This window comes from Apis florea, unplaced genomic scaffold (genome assembly GCF_048593485.1).
Source record: "Apis florea isolate Af1SG1 unplaced genomic scaffold, ASM4859348v1 contig_2899_pilon, whole genome shotgun sequence".
Classification (NCBI taxonomy): Eukaryota; Metazoa; Arthropoda; class Insecta; order Hymenoptera; family Apidae; genus Apis; species Apis florea.
This window is the reverse complement of record NW_028256666.1, coordinates 566,068-585,449: the sequence shown is the minus strand read 5'-3', so window position 1 is coordinate 585,449 and position 19,382 is coordinate 566,068. Positions and strand designations below refer to the sequence as shown.

The 19,382-nt window shown below is 23.9% G+C and overlaps 2 long non-coding RNA genes across 2 annotated transcripts; both read right to left on the bottom strand.

Moving 5' to 3' along the window:
- Positions 1–236: 236 nt before the first annotated feature.
- Positions 237–2,580, bottom strand: LOC147657692 (uncharacterized). Its single transcript, XR_015291967.1, has 3 exons — positions 2,487–2,580; positions 1,256–1,500; positions 237–694 (listed from the first exon to the last, which is right to left on the bottom strand). It is a non-coding gene; the product is annotated as an uncharacterized LOC147657692 (long non-coding RNA).
- An 11,326-nt stretch (positions 2,581–13,906) lies between these two features.
- Positions 13,907–18,882, bottom strand: LOC147657691 (uncharacterized). Its single transcript, XR_015291966.1, has 4 exons — positions 18,471–18,882; positions 18,126–18,369; positions 14,819–15,043; positions 13,907–14,740 (listed from the first exon to the last, which is right to left on the bottom strand). It is a non-coding gene; the product is annotated as an uncharacterized LOC147657691 (long non-coding RNA).
- Between the last annotated feature and the right edge of the window lie 500 nt (positions 18,883–19,382).

Genomic DNA, 19,382 nt, shown 5'->3' with positions numbered 1-19,382 from the left:
AGGACAATTTAAAGATTCATATAAGCAATTCTTAATAAATATTTCAGATATCATTAGACCATTAAAAGTCCAAAAAAAAAGTGTTTGCATTAACATTATTTCACTATCTGTTAGCTTGTCGATATAGCTTGTCCATCATAATCTTGAATGTGTTTGTACATGTCAGGAGAATCGCTCACACAAGAAATATAGTATTACTTATAGTATACCTCAAGACATTCACTATACTAATAATGTGCAACGAATATCTATATTTATTGAGCATTAATTATCAAATTCTTGTATCATAATAGATTTTAATTTAATGTTTAGCACCAATATTTACCTGCTTCCAGATGAATTTACAATATCAAATGGATGGATGATCTGGATAATCTATCTACTTGATTCCTCCATTTATTACTTGCGACATGAATTATCAATTTTTTTCTCCTTCAAGAAAGAAAACAAGCTTGCATAGTTTGAGGGGCATTATATCAGCCTCTTAAAGAAAGATGCATAGAGTTGATCGATCTCATCATTGACATTAACAAGCAATGGCATAAAGGCATCACTTTCTGGAATATTTATCTGGAAGTTTCATATTCATTTTGATAATGATGTAAGTATCAGTTTTTTATCACCTTTTTTTTGGCATAAATTATATGAATTTGATTTGTTTAGTTCCAACAATATAATGCTACATGCCAAATTTCTGCTGAAATTATTATATTTTATTAAGATAATTTGTTTCATGATCTTAAAGTAAATATCATTATAGATACAATTTTGAGATCATCATATTTCATTAAACAGATTCATGGTCATTTACATGTTGTTTTATTCAATGTATTTCAAAATAGAACAGTGAATACTAGATTATTTTTTATATTTTTTCTTTTATTTCAATTCTATCGCTTTTATTAGAGGAAGTTATTATATTATTGCAAATGAAATAATCAGAAAATTCGTAATATTATTTAGCGCGAATTAGCGCGCCCTATATCTTCTATTTGGTGATATTTAGTATTATATACTGATCTTTACGACATTATTTCTCTATGTTGACAGTATTTTAAACTTCACCAATTAGAAATAGAACAGACTCACTGGATTCCAGCTTATCCAGCATTTTTTGAAATTGTGGCATCTCGAATCTACATAATGAAATAAATGGCAAATCGATCTATTGGATATAATCAAGCTTGATACTATGATATTGGTGAAAGATGATAATCTGTCATCTATAAAATAGTTGAAAAGAATTTGAACGTACATTTAAGAGATGATAGAATCATCAAAATAGTCTAATCTATACAGATAGTGAATTCTTCAAGAGAAAATGTCTCATCAACATTCTTTTAAAATGTACATCTGCCAAATCCAGAAGAGAAAGAACAAAATATTCATTTGTTATCCAATTCTATATATTTTATGTAATTATATATATTTATTGTACAATGATTTAGTCAGTAAATTAGACGAAAGTCTTCTTCTTTTTTTGTAATAAATTTCACATTCCTACATATATAATTAAAAATTATTTGAATAGAAGATGGATGATATGTTAAACAAAGCAATAGATGATTTATGATGATTTATGCTGATTTTTTGTTAGAAATTTTAATCTAGAAATATTTTTCAATATTTTCTCAATTTGCAAGAGAAAATTCTGAAAAATTCTTTTGATTTATAGAGATCCACAATATGCATGTGAATATGTAAAGTCATATTCCAAAGGATCATGACAATGTGAATCTGTCTGATTCAAGAAATAAATCTTTTACCAAGTTTCTAATAATGTATATTATAGTATAAACTATAATAATGTATACTATAGTATTTCTGCTCCAAAAAATCGCATAGCGAATAAAAAAATTAGAAAAATGTAATTCAAAATTAATCATTTTCCAAGGAATAAATTCATTTTATTCTTAATTTTTTAACAATTTGAAAAAACTAGGAAGAGAAGTATACGAAATAATTATGTTTCAGAAAACATTTAAAATATTGTTCAGAATTAATACAGAACTAATACAGAAAAATTCAATATTATACGTTCATTTATATTGGTCAGAACATTTCATATCATAGAACGTACATTGTATATCTTTAGATTCTTAATAAACGTAATCATACCAAATTTGACTTACTTCATTTTCTATTATTTTATGAATTAATATATTAATATACTTGGCATATATGCAAATAAATGGACGATCGAAATCACGGGGAACAAATAATTGCTCCAAATGCATCAAAATGAGTAAAAAAATTTTTTAAATAAATTTATTTAACAAAATTTGACAAAACCATATTTCAATTGTAAAACCATATTACTGTTAGTAATACGACTGAAATTATAATGCCAAAATACAATAATAAATATAATATATGATGCTGATATCATTGTAATTTTGGTCAAAAATAGAATATATTTTCATATTATGTAAATCTGAAAGATGTCCAAATTTAAATAGGTTAGATATTGAATGTAGTGATATTACCTTAGCAATTATAAATTTTGAGTGCCGTCGATTAAATAAATAATTAATAATGGCAATCGTATACAGATGCAGCATTTTTTTGCAGATTTAAAAGCTGTAAAACAAAATGATATCTTTAATAATAAAAATTAAAACTGTTTATAATACATAATGATAATGATAATTATCAAAATAATAAAAATGAGTAACATAAATAAATATATTAATAATAAATCGGAATTTCGAATTCTCTTTAATATTCAATATATAAGAAATGACATTGTTAGTCAAAATTAATAAAAATATCTGTAACATATAAGATATTGAAATATAAATATAAAGATTTTCGTTTTAAAACTTTAAGAGATTTAAATTAAAACAGAATTAAAATATGACTTATAATCTGTAATATCTTATTTTATTTGGCCATCTCATTTTATCTTGTGTTATATGCATTATTTTGTATTTTTTATTCTTTTGATATCAATATTTTTATATATTCATATTTCAAAATATAAAAATAAATAATATAAATAAATATATTTCAAGTTAAGAAATATTGAATACTCATCAAGTTTTTAAAAACATTCAAAATTTTGAACATGTTTAAAATGATAATTATTTAGAAGTATAACCTCTTCACTGATTTCAATGAGTTTGAATATATTATCAAATTTATTATTTTTAATAAATTTATATTCTCTATACATATTATCGCATTTTGGTTTTGATTATTTAAATATTTAATATTTTATTATTAAAAAATTTTTGAAAAATTATATTTATAATTAATTATACATATTATATTTTGTTTTTTAAAATAGATATGTTAATTGCTTGTATTTAAATATTTATTATATTCTTTTTGAATGATACAGTATTGAATATATTAATTTGAAAATAATAAATATGTATATAGCAAAAGTGACTGAAGAATTAAAAATTGTAATTAAATGAAATTATATAAATTTTTAATTGTATGTAAAAGTTATATTAAATTACAATTTTCAATCAAACAAAAATAATTCATACACTGAATTACGTAAACTGTAATAAGCCAATTATATTATATTATATAAAAATATAACATTATATTATTGTACATAAAAACATAATCGCCATTAAGCAATAAATAAATAAAATCTAACATATAATCCATTAATTTTTTTTATTGTTTATTATTTAGATAAAAATGTGTAATAAACTATCTATGCCAAAATTCACAAAATTATAAATGTAATTAGTAGATAAATTTAAAAAAAGATTTTTTGCAATTATCTTGAAAATTAAAATTGAAATAACATGTGTAAAGAAAAATTGGTCAGAATAATAATGACTTTGACACATAAACATTAAAATTGATGTGGAAATCAATTTCTAAATAATTAAATTTTTCTAATAATATCTAATATATATTCTATTCTTTACATTATTTCTTTGTGATGTAAATTTTAAATACAAAAAAATTATTGTAGCATTAATATCACTTAATATCAACAAATTGATTATTGAAATATAAAATCTTAAGTATTATAAACGATTCCAAAATAATTAATTTTATTAATATAATAATAAAACAATAGCAAAAAATTATGTAATACATAATATAAATACATTGTATAAATCTACAATAGTAGCTTCTTTGTATAAATAATTGATATAGATTAAAAATTTCTCAATCTTTAAGAAATATTTATTATCAATATCAGAATTCAAAAATTCCAACACCACCAAAATATCATGTACATATGTAGAAATATATGTAGAAATTAAACTATAATAATGATTATTATGATGATATTAAATTTAATATATAATACTTTTAAGTCACTTTTAAAAATATTTTAGAAAATAGTTTTGCTACAATACATATAATATAAAATAAATAAAGTCCATATTTTTTATGATAATTTATAATATTTTATTTGAAGTTGTGGTTATTTAAAACTGAAAATAAAAAACTTTTAGTAAAATTTTTAGTAAACCTATTCAGAATTATGTTTATTATTATATTATAATTCTAAATAAATGAATATATCTAAACATATACATAATTTGTATGTAATATAATCATATAATAACATAAATTAATACATTAATACAAAAATATTAATATCTACTAACGTAATATATTTTAATATAATTTAATATAAATTTACATATTTTTAACATTAAAATAATAAATGAGAATTTACTATATAAAATAAATCAATTTTATATTGTATTTATTATTAAAATATTTTAACATTTAAATGTATTCAACATTTATTATTAATTGCAATTTAAAGCTATTACAAATGCAAATAAATATTAATTAAATGAAGAATATATATATATATATATATAATAAAAAGATATTTATTAATGTAATGTAAAAACAAGAACTTTATTAAATATATTTTATATATTTTACTTACATGAAGGATTTATATTATAAAATAAATATAATTTCTTATATTCTAGCAATAAAAATGATAATAGAACATATAACATTTTTAATATAGATTGATATACATATGATGATAAGATAAATGTGAAAAATATATTTAAAAAATTATTCTTATTAAAAATTTATCATTTTTTTATTATCTATTTAATTATTTATTCTTAAACATATTATTAAATGAAATATATTATATATATTATGTATATCATTAAATAAATTACTCACCATTAATTCCTGCATTCCTGTATGTAAAGTACTCCACCATGAACACATGTATATTTTTAGCAAAGCCATGTTTCAAACTATTATATAGTTTTTATAAGGAACACAAGAAAAGATTATTACAAAATGTTTTTTATTAAATAATTTAAAATTTTCAAAATAATTTAATTATTTCAAATTTTTCACCAAATATTTTATTTACACAATTCGAACTGCATTTTTTCTTTATCACAATTATTTCAAAATTGTTAATGGTAATCTTTTTCCAAAGATCTGATCTAATATGTTCATTTGAAAGTACTAGAGAAGCAAAAAGCTTGCTAGATATTAAATAACGCGATTGCACTGCCATCTATCGGAATACAAATCTTATGTTTTCACGCGATAGTAAATTGTGACAGATATTAAATATCATAATTTTTATTATCATTATTGTTATTTAATTTTTTTATCGCCATATATACTATCAATAACTAAAATCATGATATTTAATGTTGCATAAAAATATATCCTCATGGTGATGAAGCAATCACATCGTGTTATTTTCTCTCCAATTTTTTTTTTTTTCTAGTACTTTCAAATGAGAGTGTGTAATAAATTCTAAAAATCTAGACAAAGTTGCCAGTAAAGAAGATTTCTAATTCTTTGTTAGTTATAATTTACTTGCTCGTATGAAGTTACAGATGATATATTTAGAGGTGGATGAACTCACTAGTAAATATTTTTGCAAAAAATTCTCATGAATTCTTTTTAACAAATTACTACTTTATTTTTTTTCGATTCTTACTAATATTTCTTAATAATAAATATATAATGTAAATTATAATATATTAATTAATATATTATTATAATATAATATATGAACTGAGATATGAAAGTTAACTGAGACATGGAAGTAGAAAATGGTTTCACTCTATTCCGATTCACATTATCTGAGAGAAAATTAAATTTATAATCATAACTTATAATCATATACTACCTACATTTTTGTACATTATTCTAATTAATAAAAAAATTCTTATTCTATATCTTTGCATTTTATGGTAAATGGAATGATACACCTGATTGAATTGATTGAATTGAAGATAAAATTTTTAATTAATAAAGAAATCAATTTATTAATTCTCTTAAATTTATATATATATATATGTTAGAATTAAGAAAGATTTTTGCACACTATTTGATAAATTATAACAAAATGTTAAAGGAGAATTTATTCAAAATAATCAAAATAATTTTATAATTTTATAAATAATCTTGATCTTTATCAAGAGTATAAAGCAGAAACTAATTACGTTTAAATGGCAAATTTGTAAATCGAATCGAAACTACGTGATAAACGTCATTATAAATTCATTCAAATCGATCAAAAAATTCTAACACGAAGAAAATAATACAATGTTTAATCAAATAAAAAACTCCAATATTAACATTTCCTCTAGAATCTTCAGTTATATAAATAATTATAAAAGTTTTTCGAATAATTTATTAATTTATTATAAAGAATTTAAATTGTGTTTGCACCCAAACAATTCCTTCGTCAGAAAATCCGCAATTTAATTATCATTGAATATGTGTTTGGCAATAAATGGTTTACCTTTGCGTGTCATAAACAAAACATATTTACTTAATATATAGAATGATATACAGAATACTCGACCGAATTCCGATTATCACAATAACCGATTAAATCAATTAATTTAAAATTCTAATTCGTAATGATCATAGTAAATAAATAATCTTTTTTATACATTTTAATATCGCTATATATTCTGCTTCCATCATTAATAAAGTTAGTATTCGTTAATTTCAAGAGTTTTATATATTTGATTATTTAATAAAAAAATTTAATTGATGTAAGAACCATTTACATATCCCTTATTTTTCATTTGATTTGTAAGTCAATTTCATGTTTTGATAGTGTCCTTTAAATATCAGAAGCATTCAGTTTGTCGCCTTCCATTATTCAATTTTGTAATTGTTGAATTTAAAACTAAGCTAAATATGATATTAGGTATAAATACAAATAAATGAATGTTTTCAGGATGTAATCACAGTGTTTATCTGTATGGTAATCACGAATCCTCCTCAGTTTGTTTGTTTGTTTTTTTTTCTTAATTATATTCAGTGGCAAATAAATACTGAATCGATGAAGAAACTCGTTGTATATTCTCGTTGAAATATTAAAATCTAATTGTTCACGAAAATTAAAATTCTATTCTAAGCAATAAGTAATGCATCAAAAATTTTTTAATATCGAAATCATAACATTCTTTCCATTTCGTTAATCTTCTTTTAATTCTGATAAGCAACTAAAATATCATAAACATAGATCTGGCATCATCAATATCATGTTTTTATCACATCTTTAGAAACTTTAAAATAAACAATCACTCTATTCTTATTTTCTGAGTGTGTATTTAATACATTATGTATTTAATACATAAGCTTCTATTTATTTGCCACAAATTATAATATAGAAAGATGTTTTTAGATTTTTGCAAAGAAAATTTAAATTCGATTTTAAAAAAAATAAAAATAATAAAATTTAATTTTAATTCAAATATTATCTTATGTATATTTGTAATATGATTATAAAAATATAAAACTTTAATGAATTATTAGAATTAGATATATCTTTACTACAATCCTCCATAATAAATAGTGAGAATGCTTTATTGAAATCTCTTTCTTGCTGCTATAAAAATAAATACTAGATGAATCAGAACGCTATTTCATGATCTCAATATTTGTTTATAGATAATGCTTGTAATTGATTGAATTATTTAAATATTATTATTTAGATACAAAATTTAGTTTAAGCAGATAAATTTTCAATAATGATTTTTTCGCATTGTGCAGTGTGCTCTAAAGTGAGTAAAACTATAATGAATAATTTTTTATAATTAATAAAATTCGATGCATAGGCACTTGAAGAATTATTTGTTTGCCTAAATATCGTAGAAAATTATATAATTTTAATTTATATATAAATTCGTAATATCTTCTCACTTTTCTAATGTTATAAGCATCTATAAAAAAAAGTTTGTATTTTTATTAATCTGAAGACGAGAATGAGAATCAATTACAAAGTATGGAAAATAAGCGAAAAAGATAATATTTAGAACATGCAATAAAAAATATATTTAATAATAACAATACAAATTCATGAAGTTTATAATATTGTAAAATTTATCGTTGAAAGATAAAAAAGAAGATTAGTGTTCTACGTTTAGAGAATATGCAAACTTAGCTAATTTAAACATCCTAATAATTTATTTATTTTTTATAATAAGAAAAATGTCAAATATTGAAAATATATGAAAATAAATCATGTTTATCTTTTATAAGCACAACGAATTTTCTCAAAATCATTTTTTTTTTTTTTTTTTTAGAAATGAAAAAAATTTTCTTTAATGAAATGTGTCATTAAAATACAATCATAAAAAATTCTTTTATTTCTTTTGTATATTGAATATTGATAATTGTATTACTGTCACTTACACTTTCATATAAAGCATTAGAATCACTGTTTGGAATATTTAATATTAATTCATTTCATTCTTCTAATATTTTATTCTTTTTTTAATACTGATTTTTTATGTTTTTTATATACATAATTTACCAATTAGATTAACTTGTCCTATTGTCTTATCATATGACAATTTTGCTAATTCAATATATATTATTACAGTTATATTATTTTTGCAATTCTTTAATTAATGCTCAAAGCCAGTTAAGTTTAATTCAGTTAATGCATAAGTTGCAATATATAATGTTTTGTTTTATTATTTATTTTATTTTGTATAATTTTTCTTTTTTTTTTAATATATAAATATTATATTCAATGAATTCATATAATTCATTTTATACTATAGATTCTATATAGAAAATATTGTTTTCTTACTAATTAATTGATCATATTAATTGAGATTTAATGATAAAAACTTAGTAAAGACCAGATGGCTCTAATGTAATTTTCCCTAATAATTAATTTATTTATTCCATCTTTTTAAATTAACGTGATTATATCTAATATTCTTTTATCATTTTTCTAATGTTCTTGTTTCTTTTTCATCTTCTTACATTGTGTGTTGTTTTCTATGTACTTTAATGAATCAAGATATTAATGATATATCGTTTCGTTGAATTATTTGTAAATAAAATTTGTTTTTATTTTTCATTATAATCTTATTTACAGTTTATTAAATTATACTTAACGATAAGAGGTATTTATTCATTACAATTATAGAATTAAATATTAGACAATAATTTATATTTATCTACTTTTCAAAATTAAATTAAATTAGCATGATATTAAAAGTCAATTTTTTGTTTTGAAATCTTACTAATTTATCTTCTTTTTATATTGGGTCATCGAATATTTTTTACTGTTTTAATATACTAATGTAATTAAAAACAATTGTTACAATTGATGGAGGAATTATTCATTTGATTGACTTTTCATTATAATTCTTCTAATTATGCTATGAATTTAAATTTTTTTTTGCGATTTCACATCATTTATTCAATTATTTAATGTGTTTATAATGTAATTATTTATAATATATATTATTTATAATATTATTTAATTTAATATTAAAATTATCAATAAATATATATTACTTTTATTTATTTACTATTGCATTAAATTATACATATCGCTATTAATATTAATAATTATAATCCTAAATTTTAATATAAAACACTTTCGTAAAATAATTAAAAACTAAACGGATATGTACTAAAAATGATAAATTATTATAAATATTTTGAAATTATTCGATATTGCTGATGTTCGATATATTAACTGCTCTGAAGAAATTAATGCTCTGGATTTTGAAATCAATTGTTTTTTTAATTTATCAATATTGTAATTAATAGCACCATAGTTGGTTCATATGTATTTACCAATTTATAGGATCAATAACTTTCTGCATAAATAATAAGAAAATAGAAATCGTTATCTTAAGAATGTTTAATAATAATAAGATTTCGAATTATTATAATTTTGCCAATAAATTTTTAATAAAATTTTCATAATATAGTTCCATTTATTAATTAATTTAAAAATGTTTAGTGCGTTAATAGTCTCAAATTCATTAAATATAATACCTATTTAAGTTGACAAAGTATCCAATTCATAATTGAATCAATTAATGATTATTAATAATGTTTTAATATAAACGGAGTTGACAAGATGTATTTAACTCACAATTGAATCAACCAACAACGATTAATTTTCGATTTCGAATAAAAAGTTTTTCGTTCTATTCGTTCAATTCTTAAATCGAAAAGATAATATTATAGATAAGATATAATAACGTTGAAAATAGTTTTTCACTTATTGTTTCTACAAAACACGACAAAAAAAAATATATATATATATATATGTCGATCAAAAATATCATTTGTAATCATTTATTATGCAATATATTCGAATATATAATCGTAGCATTTTAAATCATTTTTGAATCTCTCTATGCTCATATTTATTTCTATCAAGATTCGAATAAATCGAGAAATAAAGAAAATTTTTTATTGATGAAAGCAATATATCTTCATGTTTCTAGGAATTTTGTGATTTTCCATTAAACATGCAACAATACTGCCATATTAAACTGACCAACGAAATTTATTTAATTTTTTATCTTTTTAGCTTAAGTCATAAAAAAGAAAAAAATTTTAATTTTAATGTCTATCTACAAAAAATTCTATTCGTTGTCAGATATTTCATAGTTGCATCAAAGTAAATAGAGATATTTTTACATTTTTTGTTTATTATAACTTGAAAATTGAAAATTAATATTTTCATAAGTGTATCATTTTTCGTTGATTAAATATTTGTTACATCTTAAATATAGAAAAAATTTTACCAAAGAATATATGTATAATTTTACTTTGCAATTTAAAAATTTCTTCTTTTTCTTTCTTTTTATAAAAAAACAATTTAAAAACAATGATTTAAATTATTTTGTTTAATTTTGATGATTCTATATCAAGAAATTATTTTATTACATTGTTAATATAATTTTTACTGCGACAAATTGCTACACTGAATATTATTTATTCTTTCATTGAAGAAACTTATTCGTAATCAGTACTCGATCGTCGAATGAATTTTTTAATGTATTCATTCCAAAATAATTTTCAAAATTATTCAAAAACTATGTAAAGAGTATATAAAACATAAGCTTCGTCACCATCACCACGTAGATTGATTCTACATCTCTGAATTGATGGAAATTTATAAAAAAAAATTTTGTCGCAAAAATGATTTTAACATAAATTTTTAAGATAATAATTTTTTTTTATTGCATCACATAATATTCGTCGCGAGAAACGAAAATCTTAAAGCGACCAAAGATCACAAACGAACCGTTCCCCTTGAAAAACGATTCTAAAATTTTTAAAATTCTTACGATTTTGACAATATACTTTTGTATTATTACGATGTGCTTGATAAATAATCATGTTATGCTTCTGATAATGTCGCATATAAAAATTTAATAGTATGCGAAATAAATAAAAAAAAAACATTAAGATAATTATATTTTCGTTCAATTGATGACGTCCCTAAAAATTATGCATTAATTCACGAAATTTAATAATTCAGTGAAGATTGACAACTATATCCAAGAGAAATTATAGATTTTCAATAATTAAATTAACAATTTGATAATAAATAAAGTAATGATTTACGTTACCTTGATGGATATCAGAGATCAAATCACGATCCATTCGTGAAAAGAAGAACAAGTAATAAATCACTCCATATAATGTATAGATTTACGCAATATAACTACGAGTAGAAATAAACTATGACAAATAATTCGCGAAGAAGATCCAAGACCTTATAAAATTCAAAGAGATATTAATTTCAGGTATTAGGATCAAACAATCCCCCAATTTGATAAGATTTCTGCTAGTGGATATTAAAAAAATTGAAACATGCTTTTTAAAATGCGTGTTATTTCCAGACGAATACATTTTTTCCGAATAAAAATATATTAAAAAATCAAAATATCAGAATTTAGATTTGCAGAAATCTTCACACAATCGAGAGATTTAATCAAGGACATTTTGCTGTCAATATTTGATTAGAAATCATTATGAATCACACGTTATTGGTTTCCATTTATTTGTCTCGACTGACAGGTCGATATGTCTTTCTTATGAAGTCGTTTTTTAAATGAACTACGATAAATTATACCACGACATAAAGGTCGTTTCGTCTATTTCACATGACAGTGTTCCATCACATTCTACTTTATTTCGTTAATTTTTAAATGATATGCTTGGATCACGACAGATAAGACATATTTGCTCCTCGTTCAACAGATTTTCTTTAGAGAGCAGTGAAAAATCTTGTTTATAATTCTAGCGAAAAATTCAGATCCGTTGAAATCTAAAATCGAGCAATACTTCGAACAATTACATACCATCCATATCAGGAACTGGAAGTGTATTAACATCAATGGTGATCAAATTGACAGTAAGCACGTCTGCTATGATAAGAAATAATTGATTTTATGAATACGTAAGTAGGTATTTAGTAATATGCAGAAAAGTATATTAATAAAAATTCCACAGCACTCCTTAACCTCTAAACTATGGACACTTATAGGTGTTTATCCTGTTGCGATCGCCTGAGACTGAGGGCGCCTAACGCGCTCGACGCAGTTCGACTTTCTGACACTGAAGGCGCTTATAGGCGTTCTGAAAATTTTATCGATAGATCTTATCTCAATTAGACGAAAGTGAATGCTAATTTCGCTGTTTTTTGATTATTGAAATATCTTTTAACAAAAATGCATTCCTGTCCAAAATTTCTCGTTCTCGGAGTACGTCGTAAATGAATTCCTACCATATGGTACGGCCATGATCTAAAAGTCTGCAAAGTAGTCAAGGATTTAGTTATAAATGATTAATGTATATAAATAAAAATATACTTGGTACAGAACATAAATGGTTTTTGTGATATTCGTAAATGATATATCCGCAAAATAAAACTTTTTAAAGAAGTTCGATAGATTTATATAGAAGCCACAAGATTGGAGCAGACCCTAGTTTATCTAGTAATCTAATATATTTTTTAAAGAATTGGTTAAGAAATTAATTGAGGAGTATCGTAAATTATTATTCATTTAAGTAAATCAATTAGATATAAATCTCAATGATTTAAATTATTAAAAATAAAATATCAAATTCTGTCGTTGTTTTGATTTTGGAAATAAAACAATTTGTCTCGTAATTTTTGTTTCAATTTATGTAATCCATCAAAAAAATCTTGTCACGTCATATGATCATTTAACTTATAATTTAATTATAAATATTATATATATATTTTTCTTTTAATTTAATCCTATTCATCGAGTTATTATCGACGAGAGAAATGATGATGTTCCTTTTTTTACTGATATCAATCTCATCTCTGATGTTAATGATGAATGTTAAGGTGATATATTAATCTCTGATCAATAAATTGTAGAATGAAACTCACATAGAATTGATATTTCTTTTTAATTGTTTTCGTCATTGAAGTTCACTTCGTGTATTAGATACCATCTATATTGAATTACCCTCAATAAAAATATTAAACAAAATAATTCTTATTTTATTTATTTATTTTTATTTGGTTTAATTTTATTGGATTTATTTGTTTTTGTTTATTTTAATCTATTGATTTTATATAATTTTATTCGATTTTATCCAATTTATATTTATTTTTATTCGTTTAAAAAATTTTCAGAATCGTTTTTCAAGAGAACGATTCATTTGTGATTATGTTATTTACATAGTTATTTCGTTTCTCACGAAAACTACCATACAATATAGTAAAAAAGATCTTAAATATAAATTTTTATCGATTAAGAGATGATGATATTTATTTTTTATTTTTATTATCCTATATAAGAAAGATAAGAAAAGCTTGTGATTTATGACAGATAGTGATTTATAAAGCGATTTATAACGGAGAAATTGTTTGCTCGATTCATAACTGACAATTTTAATCTCAAAGATCGAGAACAGTCTAATAAATGATCCCCCCTAAAGACTGCAATCATTTGGTTGCAGTACGTTTAGCTCCAGAATACCATAAGTCTATGATCATTTCATTTTGCAAGAACGAATTAAGTCTTGCAAATTAATCGGCTGCAAGAAGAACAATCTCTATAATAATATATTCTATAACATGTTTCCAAATCTACAAATAAAAACTTAATGAATGGCGAGAAAGAGAGAAGACGGTTCTTCCGATCGTTTTGCTGGCTGAACGCGCTGTTCCAATTAAGACACAAGGTTCACGTGAGTCTTTGGCAGGGAGAGGGAGAAAGAGACAGAGATTAGCACCGACATGTTCATTCGCTATCAGCAATGAGGAAAGAGAAGCAAGAGTAAGAGAAAGAGAGCGATAGGTCGATGGTTTCGGTGAAATCGCTGGAATTCTGAAGAAGAGGGGCAAGTCCCCCACCACGGGCGACTATGTTGCTCTCTCGAAGGCTAAAAGGCAGCTAGTGAAGGCCACAAGAAATCGAGGCACGAAATGAGCTCTCCATTATCGATTATGCTAGTGAATCCTCGCCTCCCTCGAGCATCGTGTCCCCTGAAGAGGAGAAGAAATATAAGAATCGACTAAAAAAGTGTAAGTGGTGGCTTCTGTGTCGAAAAAACTGCAGGATACTTGTGGCTAAGAATGGCGGAGCTTCATCTACATGCGACCACAATTGATATCGTGAAGCGAATCACTTCATCGTGACTCAATTGAAGGCAAAATTAAAGTCGCAGGTACTTCAGTACAGATGTCTTTAGTAACAAATTGACGTTCTGCGAGAACAAATCCTGTCATCATCGGTCCGACATCTTAATTGGTTTTTGACAATTTTCTCCCAAGTTTGGATCATCATGCCTAAGAAAATTAAATAAAAGTATCGTGTATCTACGGTATAATAATTGTTTTTCATTCACAGTTTAAAAACGAAGCCAAGCCAAATTGTCACAGATTTCATGCTTGAACATGAACTTTGCCTATAATAAAAAAAAAATCACCAACATCTTGCTCGACTGGATAAGGACTTATTAATGAGAGCAATCGGAGAATTCATTGATAAAAAGCTCTCTAATTTTAAAAGAGAGATGAAAAGAGATCTGCGCGGGAAATAACTCAGAAGCGCCGCCCAGTGACGCTACAAGAGAACGAAAAAAGAATAGGAGGAATGTAGTGAGAAGCCTAACAATCAAATTAACACGAAGACTCGTACTCGAAACAACAAAGAAGAAGAAAATACTCGTTATCCTTGTAACTTTGAATAGATCCAGAGTGAAAATAATGGACATATAAAGTGACCATTCGTCCAGATATTACAGGTCAACCACGCCCACTAGGCTCAGAATTACATTTCTAATGATCTGCATTCAAAGAAAATGATGACATTTAATAGAATTGAAAAGGCATTCTGCATTATGAATCTCTGTCGCAAGACGATAAATTTCGATGTAATACAAACGTGACGTTCTATATATTGTGCGCAACTGAATCGTTTAAAGGCTGCAATCGAAGAAAAATAACCGAAAATGGTGAATTGGAAAAGTAATGTTAATAAGAAATATGTAAATGTGATTAAACAATTGTTCAGTTTTATATTTTGTACAAAATATAACTATATTTAATTTATGCGCATAATTTAAATTAATGAAAAATATATTGCTTAATCATAAAAGCAGCAATGTGTCTCCCACAATCATGGGTTAAAAATTAATGTACTTTGATTCTATCATATTCAACACAGATACCTGATATCTTCAGACAACTACTTATTTCGAGTCCTGCAAAATTCTCTTAATGGAAAGAAACTCGATTGTTTGCAGACTTGCAAAAAACCATCATCGATCAATTCGTTCAGAAAGATGCCAAGTTATAATAGAAATTATGAATTTATTTAAAATGGTAAAAATGAAGAATAAGATGGTAAATACATTATTGGATAAATTTATGAATAAATATTTTAACTTTTCGAATTTCAATTAATAAACGTATATTCCAATAGAAGACAAACAACATCAAAATCAAGAACTTAAAATTGATTTTATCGAAGATTTATACCATCCATTGACAGATATTTTCTCTAAAAAGAAGAAAAGAAAAGGAAAAAATTAAAGAAAGAGTTTTCTTAATATTATGACATATTTCAGATGATATATCAGTCATATCAACAAAAACTGTAAGAATATATCTTCTGATAGCGAGATAGGAAATAGAAGCCAGAAATACTATCAAGAATTATTCTAATATGCTGAGAAACATTTTGTTGTGAAGATCTACATCTCTTAAATCTCCTATGATTAAAAGGACATTTCACAATAAAGTGAAGTACGCATAATGTTGAAAATCCTGCAGGTGAACTTGATTGATTGGAAAATATTGATGTAACTTTCTTAGAAAGAAAAACTTATACAGACTTATTAAAGAAATCTCCTGTTTAAAACGGCATTAAAACTTGTGAGAAAATTATGTATTCATGGATGCGGAGCATATGAAGAGTTTTTCCATTCCTAGTCTTCTATTCTAAATCTCTGGATTTTTATTTTTGATATCTCTTGATACTCTATTTTTAGTCAACATTTAATATGGGTATCTCAATGTCAAAATTAACAATTTAAAAAATTTAACAATTTAATTCAATGTCTAAGAAAAAGAAATCTTTCAAATACTTGAGTCCAAGTCCAAATTTGGAAGAATCAACATTTAACATGAGTATCTCAATTAACAATTTAATAAATCTAACAATTTAATTCAATGTCTATGAAAAATAAATCTTTCAAATACTTGTGTAACACACAGTAGACAATCCAAGTCCAAATTTGGAAGAATCAACATTTAACATGGATATTTCAATTAACAATTTAATGAATCTAATAATTTAATTCAAAGTCTGAGAAAAAGAAATCTTTCAGATACCTGAGTAATGCACAATAGAGAATCCAAATGCAAGAATCAATATTTAGTATGGGTATCTCAATTTAATGAATCTAATAATTTAATTCAAAATTTAAGAAAAAGAAATCTTTCAGATACCTGATTCCGTATTCAAATTTCGAAGAATCAACATTTAGCATGGGTATCTTTGTAGAGATTATGGTTTAACAATTAATGTTATAATGTATTTATTAATTTTTTTATGTTATGTCTCCTAACATGTAAATGTAAAGTTTCATATTATCGAAGATATTTTATGATTATTTATAATTTTTATAATATTATATTTTTATTAAGAGAAAATAAAAACATATTTTAAACAAGTATATCAATGTATTTTTAATAATATTCTTTTTATTGAATTTATCCGATTAAATTTAGCAAAAATTTTTTCAAACAAACAAACGAAGGAGAGAGAATGTTCATAACAAGACATAAATTTTTGAAATAAAATGTTTCTAAATTAATAAAAATTTTATTTTGGGAGAAGTTAACTATATGAAGGCTCGATATGGAAAACCTTATTAATAGCAGTATTGATATAACGCTGGCATAAAATATATAAATTATAAAAATATATAAATTTGTTCCTCTTTAAGAAGAGCAGTAGGTAGAACAATGAGAGAAAGAAGCATACTAAATACGGTGTTATATCAATAAGACTCCTTCATATCCTCCACATTTTCAAAACAGAAAATAAGTAGTGTATGCATATTGCATCCATATATCTTTTAAAATTTTAAATATCCAGTAGAATTCTCGAGACATACACAACTTCTGATCATCGATAAGTCCCTCATAACAAAAAAAAAGAAAATAAGGATTAAAATATCATGCTGACTATGTCGTTAAAAAGATAAAACAATTTATAAACAACAGTTTATAAATAAAATAGATTCTTGCTTATGCAAAATAAATGCTTGCATAACAACGAACCAACTATTTTCTTCTATCTTATTCAGCAAATATATAAGACAATTTTCAGTAAGAAATATTAGAGTAAATCATACCATACCTTAGTTTACTCCAAAACTAACAAGACAGTGTACGTAATTTAAGCCTCTTCTAGGATGACTTCAGTAAGTTCAGATTGGTTAGTTAATTTATTTGCACATATTTGCACAATTTATTAATTGTGAAGATATAAATTAATGCAATGGAAATCGTAGCGCACATGTTCGAAATAATGAAGAAATAATCTTGATGAAAGAAAACGATATAGCTTTGTAATCCTTCCCGGCTCAGCTGACTGTAATAGTCTGGAATATTAGTTAATCCATTTGCATAAATTGTGAAAATTTATCATGATGAAATTGAAATCGTAGAGCACATGTTCAAAGAGTCGAAGAAATGATCATACTGGAAGAAAACGAGAGATATAACTTTGTAGTCCTTCCCGGCTCAGCTGATTGCAATAGTCCAGATTGGATAGTTAATCCATTTGTATCCAGTTGTATAAATATGAGTTAAAACAATTAAATTCGTGATATACATGTTCAAAAAGTTGAAGAAATGATCTTGATGGAAGAAAACATGGAATATAGCTTTGTAGTGCTTCCCGGTTCAGCTGATTGCAATAATTTTAGATAATTGCTTTAATCCATTTGCAGCAATTCTGTAAATATGGATCAAAGCAATTAAATTCGTGGTGCATATATTCAAAAAATTGAAGAAATTCGTGATGGAAGACAACGGGGGATAGCTTTGTAGTCCTTCCCGGCTCAGCTGACTGGAATAATCCAGATTGGATAGTTAATTCATTTGCAGCAATTCTGTAAATATGAATTAAAGCAATTAAATGTTGTAATGTAATGCTAAAAAAAAAAGTATACAAAATTGATGAAATTATTACTTCCATATGAAAATTGAAGTATTAAGATTGCCATCATAAAATTTAGCTTCAAGAGAAAATCAAAGGAAATATATTATCAAACAAGTTATAAGTAAAATTTCAATATACATATCGATGCATGCATGTTGTTAAGTGCTAAAATTGAAATAAAATGATTAAAGAGTAAAAAATAAATGAAGATTCTCTTGTTTGCAACAGATAATTATTAAGATTTCTTTGGTACAACGAAAACTTACATGTCCTCGATGATAATTTTTCTTGGAAGAAAATGAGAAATAAGTTTAAAAGATTTATGCAGATTGACAAATGCTTCTAAAGCAATTCCATTGTTGTTTCGTCACATCTAACCAAATCGATCATCAATGAATTTTCCATGATATATATATTGTATATATCATCTACATTTTCTATAACTGAAAA